The following is a 7,021-nucleotide window of genomic DNA, read 5'->3' on the forward strand; positions in this document are numbered from 1 at the left end:
AAATATAAATTAGCGTCGTTTTATAAAATATAAATTATTGCGCTTAATAAAATATAAATACAGTTTATTTGTAACGTGATCCTAAGAATAAAAAGGTTATTTTCTTTTTTAATTCTCTACTAAAATGAATTAATGAGTTATTTTTATTCATCATGGCTAGTCGAGGAGGAGAAAAAAATATCGAATTTCACTGTTTAGGTTAATGTAATTTCGTTCTCCCACCACATTTAAGCGTAATCCATCGCCAATTCCACTTGCAATCGCCTAGTTTATAATCTACGGTATGTTTTGGAAATTCGCGCCCGGTATGAATTTGCCCGGTATATCCTACACTGATGTTTTTTTAAGATCAAGTGCCACTGCCCGGTATACATTTGCCCGGTATACCCTACACTGATGTTTTTTTTTAAAGTCAAGTGCCAGTGCCCGGTATATATTCGCCCGATACTCCAAATACTGATGTTTGTTCCAATCTATCGTCAGTAAGTATTAAAATATTGAATAAATGTAATTATATCCACGAATAAATTAATATCAAATCGGATGTCATAAATATTTCGGACATTCACCAAAACGACTAATTTGATTGTCAACATTCACCGGTAAAAGTCAACAACCACCGATTTCGGTCATTCACAGTAACATGCACATCATTTACATAATAACCTCATCAGGACGATTATTTCATACTTTGCCTAAATAGCATCCAGCATTTCAAAAAATAAAAATAATTGGTTTTGTTGGCGATGATCTCGTAAGGCGATAAAGAATCATGCATAGTACAAGTAAAGAAGATATTAACCTCTATTAAACTAAAAGTGGATGAATACCCCAAGGAACCGTTATTTTCTGTTCTGTGTTATTTAAAAAAAATCTTACCGGAACTCGAAAATAAAGTCTTTTATATGTTAATCTCAACAGTGGTTAATTGTCTCGGATCTAATCTGCATGTTTGTTTCACACCATTTTCGCGAATTCTTGAGATTTCCTTTATGTCAAGATTTTCAAGTCTTATCATATCAATAAATTATTCTGATAATCAAATGCTTTGATTCCATCTCTACATTTTTCCTGCATAATTTCAAGTTTAGAAGTTTTAGCACAAAAAAACTTAACATAAGGTTGAAATCCCAAAACAGCGAAAAAACAACAGCTTGAATTTCTAAGATAAGAGTCCTCGCCTCTGCTACTATGTTTCTGTTCTGTTTTTATCTCATCCCTACCAGTCATATGCTTACAAGGCTTTCTTCACCACGTAAATCAACTTATTGCCACAATTATCTTGCCACAAATTCTTGCACATGATCTTGGACAAAAATTTCTTTGCCACAGAAATTCCCACGAATTAATCCTATACAAATGTTTTTCGAGTTAAGCTTAAAATGAGAAAGTTACAGTATTTTATTTTTATTTTATAAGTCTAAATTAATTTTTATGATTATCATCCTTTCACAAGCCTTTCATAACCATCGCTGCACAGCGGACCCAATTTTTCAGGTTTGCGACTACCAATGTTCAAATCCGTATCCTTGTAGTTTTTAACCCAATCCAGAAGACAAGGGAACTTCTGGATCAAGTAATGAGAGACAGTTTGCCTTCGTGGAGGACTTTTTGTTGGAACTAACCAACATTTGCGTTACACGGAGAGGAAAACGGTTAGCCTGAAGGCAAGGGGACTCGAACCCATGATCCGTCTACCTATAAGGATATTTTACGTCAGCACTGGTCGATGCGAGCCTGATACGGAATTTATATCTACCAGAAAGTTACAGTATATAAGTAATGGTATGTAGGTATATTATTAAACAATGCTATGTGAGAAGTGGCCACATACCTTCTATTTTTGTCCATGTGTAGTGAGGTTGAGGAGATCCACTGGCAACACAAACTAAGTGAGCCTCAGAGCCCTCAGTAACTTCAACATCGAATGGTTCTTTTAACCAACGCAGGGGTGCTGAAAATGGAATTAAAAAACACGAAAAGTCACAGTTAAGCTTATTAAAATAAATAATTCTTTAAACTATACAAACTTTATGTTAATAATGTTAAGCAAAAGCGATGTAAAAGCATAATACATTCCTTATTTTTCAAATAAGCTAGTTTGAAAATTCTAGAAAAATTTACATGACTGAAATTTTTAAAGCAAAACTCATTTTTACCATTGAGGAAAATTTCACTCTATTTATAAAAAATAATTTAAAATTTTTTTTAACAAGATAATTAAATTAGGTGTTAGTTTTTCTATAAAACAAACTGCTTTCCAAAAAGAAAAGATCTAAATTGAAATGATTTGGAACGAAATTGTAGTGCATGAATTTTGAAAGCTTTACAATCATTATTTTTTTAAACAGTGTTTTTAACGTTTGCGAAGTAAAGAAAACAAACTGTTTAATCAAAAAAGGAAATTAATTTACAAATTCATAAAAGACAAAATAAGTAGGTAATATTGAAAATAATAAATCAAAATATAAAAGCGCATAAAGCAGCTGAATCCAAATTTGTTTTATTATAATTTATAAAATCAAAAATACAATTCTAGCAGAAAACAACACAAATTTTAAAATATGTGTGTTAGTAGGACACCACTTCATCAGGGGTAGTGAAGTGCTGTCCTACTTAGTGCTGTACTACTTATATCTTAAAAGTTTTGTTGTTTTCTGCTGGAATTGTATTTCTGATTTTATACATTGAAAACAAACTGTTTTCATAGTGGTAAAATAGTGATGCATACTCACATTTAAAACAATTTTTAAATGTAAGTAAGACTTCAAATAATATTTCCACAGATAAAGAAATAAATTCATTATATCTGCATCTCTTTTTCAAAATCGAAATTGCAAATATTCAAACATTCATAAGTTAATTGTTAAGTAATAACTGGGTGCATTTTTATCTAAAAACCGCAAATAAAATTTCAAGAGTCCCATGATTTATTTTAAATGGAAAAAAAAACTAGAAATTTAAGGAAAGAAAGGTTTTAAATTTTACTGATATGGAAACAAAATATCTATAATTTGTATCGCAATTGAGGATGAAGATTTATTTGTCAAACAAAACAAAAATATTTTGATTTTGAAAAATATTTGTTTAAGAAAATAAATCAAATGAAAAAATAATAAATACTTTGAATATTCCTAAATCCATAGCTTCCAAACATTTCGGAAATTCTGGAAATTTTTATTATTCAACTATGAGCAAAATTCCTTTAATTTCTAATATCCATTTAATAATTTTTGTTAGAATGTTATTTAAATCTATTGTGTATAAGTATTTTTATACACTTGAAAGTACCGGTATTCATTAATTATTCTTTTAAAATTTTATTAAATTTCAAAACATTTATTTATATAATCATTAAATAATCTGTGTTACTTACTCCACAAAAGTTTTACTTGATAGTTGGGAGATATATTGCTTTTCATAATATGTTCCTTTTCAGAGAAAATAGAAGGACTCATTAAACATTGATTTAGATTCAAATTAAATTTTTTTCTTACGTTTTTATGAGTTTACTAAAAGGACATTATATAGTGTTATTTACTGCTTCTAAAGTTTTTCTCACGCGAAAAACTGTTTAAAAAATAAACATCCGAAACAAATAGTTATCAACTAAAGGCCAAAGAAATAAATTATCTATTAAAATGTTGTAAAAAGAATATAATACCTTCAACAACAAGAGTTGCTGATGCAGTGTCATTTCCAAATGCGTTTTTAGCAATGCAAGAGTAATTTCCAGCATCATCCAAGCTGACTGGCTCTATGGTGAGAATGCTGGCATCATTCAAGCTTGTAACTTTAAAGTTGGAAAAATCAGAAATAATTTTTTTTGCGATTTTTAAACCATGAAAACTTTATGGGAGTTGTACCGCCACTTACGCAGCCAACAGATGCTTTGCCGCTAACATATATCTTTGAGGCAAAATTCATTGGAATTATTTTTGGTGGTTCTGAAATAAATGATTTATAAAAAATAATTAATGAACAGGAATTTTTATTCTTTGAGTAAATTTTAATACAAATTCATTATATTTCACAATTGCTTTTAAATTCCTATGAAATAAAATGTATTTTTATATTAGTCATAAAGCTCTTTTTTCTATTAGATATATGGAACGTTGGAAATGTAGAAAATCTCAGTATTCGGCGCGAAGCGCCGCTAACTGATTCGTCTAAACTGTAGAGTCCTAAGTTGAATGGGCATAAATTTCAAGATGAAATATATGTGATGAGAAAATTTACAGTGAAACACTGTAAGTCCTGATGGTGGAGTCCTGGGAGGATGCAGAACACAATCAATTCTGTGGCTCTGGAAGTAGGGAACGGAGCAGCTTAACAAGCTCTTCGTTTTGAAGTAGTTCTTTCATCTCTTTGAAGATGAGCAGGAATCTGCTGGCAGCATCTTTTGTAGTCTTGGGTTGGGCTCTTCTTCTATGAGCGGGTTTCCTGGGTCTTGCACCGCAGCCCGAAAAACAGGCCGGGTGCTCACCATCACAGTTAATGCATTTGGCGGGAATGGATCTGGGTTTCGTACAAAGGTACGTAAGATGAGCTTCTGCGCATTTCATGCAGGCTGGTTCGGTGACTTGGCAGTTGCGCTGGGTGTGGCCATATTTCTGACACCTGAAGCATTGTGTCTGGAATCTTCCTCCTCTGAATCTTTCTGCTATCACATCTCTCTCCAAAATGGAGCTAATGTTGTAGATTTTTCTGCTGGTGGGCGTGTCCATCTGTATGACGAGGAAGAGTGGGAGGGGCCTAAGCTCCTGCCCACTTCTTTTACTAAGCTGAATGATCTTTTCTGGATGAATTCCATATTCGATGAGATATTTTTCGAGGGCTGAAATATCCGTTTCTGCAAGCAGTCCTCTGATGAGGGTTTTAAGTTTTGGATTTGGAGCCATGTCCAGGGTTGGGCTGGGGGTAGAGCTGGGGCCCACCGAATCGGCAGTTTCCATACTCTCCGTCGGTAGTGTATCATCTGGGATATCGGGAGCTGGGACTTGAGTGGGCTCGCTATCGGAAGTAATGTCAGGGAGCGTCGCCTGGTTGACACTCGTTTTCGCCTTTTTTCTCTTCTTCTTGTTTCTTTTCACAGTGGGGTCTGGAATTTCTGTAGTGTCCATTTCAATCGTTGGAGTAGGCACTGAGTCTTTGATAGTGTGCTCTTCTTCAGGCTTTTGAGCGTTGGGCACTGGATTGGCAATTGGAGTTTCAATCTGTCGATCTTTCTCTTCCTTCTGCTTCTTTTCCATGGAGTTGAGAAAACCTGCTGCTCCATGCATGAGATAGAAATATATAGGATTCGCGCGCCAGTCTAATCCCTTTCGGAGTCTACAGTATGGGTGATACCATCTTTCTAGTTCTTCCAGGGTAAACTGTAGGTAGTAATCTATTACTTCATCCTTTTCCATACTCGTAATCGGGTGAAAGTATTTTAGGGGAATCCCACTTTTCTCAAGAAATTCCTCTGTTGAAGTTTGGTCAACTTTGTTCAGTGCACTGTTTCGGCCGGTGGCCGGGTAGACTTTTCCACCTCGTCCAGTTCTATGATACGGCATTGCTGCGCTGAGATAAAACACGTCTTTACTCGATCACGTCATGAGCTGATCTCTCTGGTCTGGTCTCTATTAGATATATGTTAGGAATAATACATATATAGTATACATAAAATATTTAATAAATGATATAAGATTAAATAAAATCTAGAGAATTATTTGGTAAAATAATAAAAATTCAAATAATGTAGTATAATTAAAGTTATATTGCTATTTTAAGAATACACCCGATTCAATTACAATCCATAAAGTAAACAATGCAACTTTCAAAAAATTAAGATTAACGTTAACAGACTTCCATAGCATCTTTTTTCAAAAGGTTGCTTTTAAAAATTGTTAAAGCGGTTTACATTTATTTTTATTTAAAAATGAAGTCACGCTCACATATACGTAAGAAAAATGTAGGCTTACCTTTACAATTTGTTTCTGTGTAAGCGAGAATGAAGAAAAAACACACACAGCACAAATATTTCTGCTTCATCATAAAGGTTCAATCATACCACATTCATACATTGAAATCCTTCTAGAATTGAAGTTTTGAGATAGCTGCTATGAATACATCTTAATCCCGAAACATTTTATTAATGCACTTTCGTGCAAATCAAAATTGCTTGATGTGACAGCAAAGCATATAGCTAGCGCCACATAACGGATAATAAATAAACTAAATATAACAATTCACTAATCAACAATACGTGAGAGGGAAACAAGATAATTTAAGTTGCTAAAGTTCAGCATAATTAAGTTTTCATGTAAAAAATTATACACAGGTATTCATTTGTATTGAACAACATTTAAAGAATGAATTTTGTCTGTTTTGCTACCACGTTTCATACTCTGAATAAAGTAATACATCGATGTCAATGAAACAAAATAAGCTCTCATACAATATTTATATATGCAAAATCAATTATGAAAATAAGTGTACAACTGTTTAAAATAATGCGTTGTGAGTATTTTTTTTAAATCATGAAATAGCGCTACATATCATAAAAAGAATGGTTGCTTACGTAAAAATTATAAATATCTACAGCAAACAAAATGTAAATAACATCATTGATTTAAGAACATTGTATCTCTTGCATCATCTTACCGTGGACAACAACTTTTGCCGATTTTTCGAGATGTTCGCCGACACCGTTCTGTACTCTGCAAGTATAAGTACCGGCATCACTTATTTTCGTCTCTTTAAAAGTGAGATGACCCTCCAATGAGTTGATTATAATCCTCTTCTCGTGATTATTATCTGGAAAAAGAAAGTATATTCTAGAAATTAGTAAATAGTAAGAACGTATAGATACACTAAGAGCTTTTTTGTTCTACTTAAGGTAATTATCAAAAAATTTTAAGATGAACCACGAATAAATCAATTTGATGAATGAGAGTTCGAGAATTTTCTTTGATATTTAAATTAAATTTTTTATTTTAAAAAATGTGAGCCTCGATGGTTCAGAGGATAGAGCGTT

At 32.8% G+C, this 7,021-nt stretch overlaps 1 long non-coding RNA gene across 1 annotated transcript; it reads right to left on the bottom strand.

The window, feature by feature from the left end:
• Positions 1-1,834: 1,834 nt before the first annotated feature.
• Positions 1,835-6,176, bottom strand: LOC107441605 (uncharacterized). Its single transcript, XR_015433561.1, has 3 exons — positions 5,967-6,176; positions 3,665-3,947; positions 1,835-1,954 (listed from the first exon to the last, which is right to left on the bottom strand). It is a non-coding gene; the product is annotated as an uncharacterized LOC107441605 (long non-coding RNA).
• Between the last annotated feature and the right edge of the window lie 845 nt (positions 6,177-7,021).

Source organism: Parasteatoda tepidariorum, chromosome 5 (genome assembly GCF_982258835.1).
Source record: "Parasteatoda tepidariorum strain Cologne lab strain chromosome 5, Ptep-v5.0, whole genome shotgun sequence".
Classification (NCBI taxonomy): Eukaryota; Metazoa; Arthropoda; class Arachnida; order Araneae; family Theridiidae; genus Parasteatoda; species Parasteatoda tepidariorum.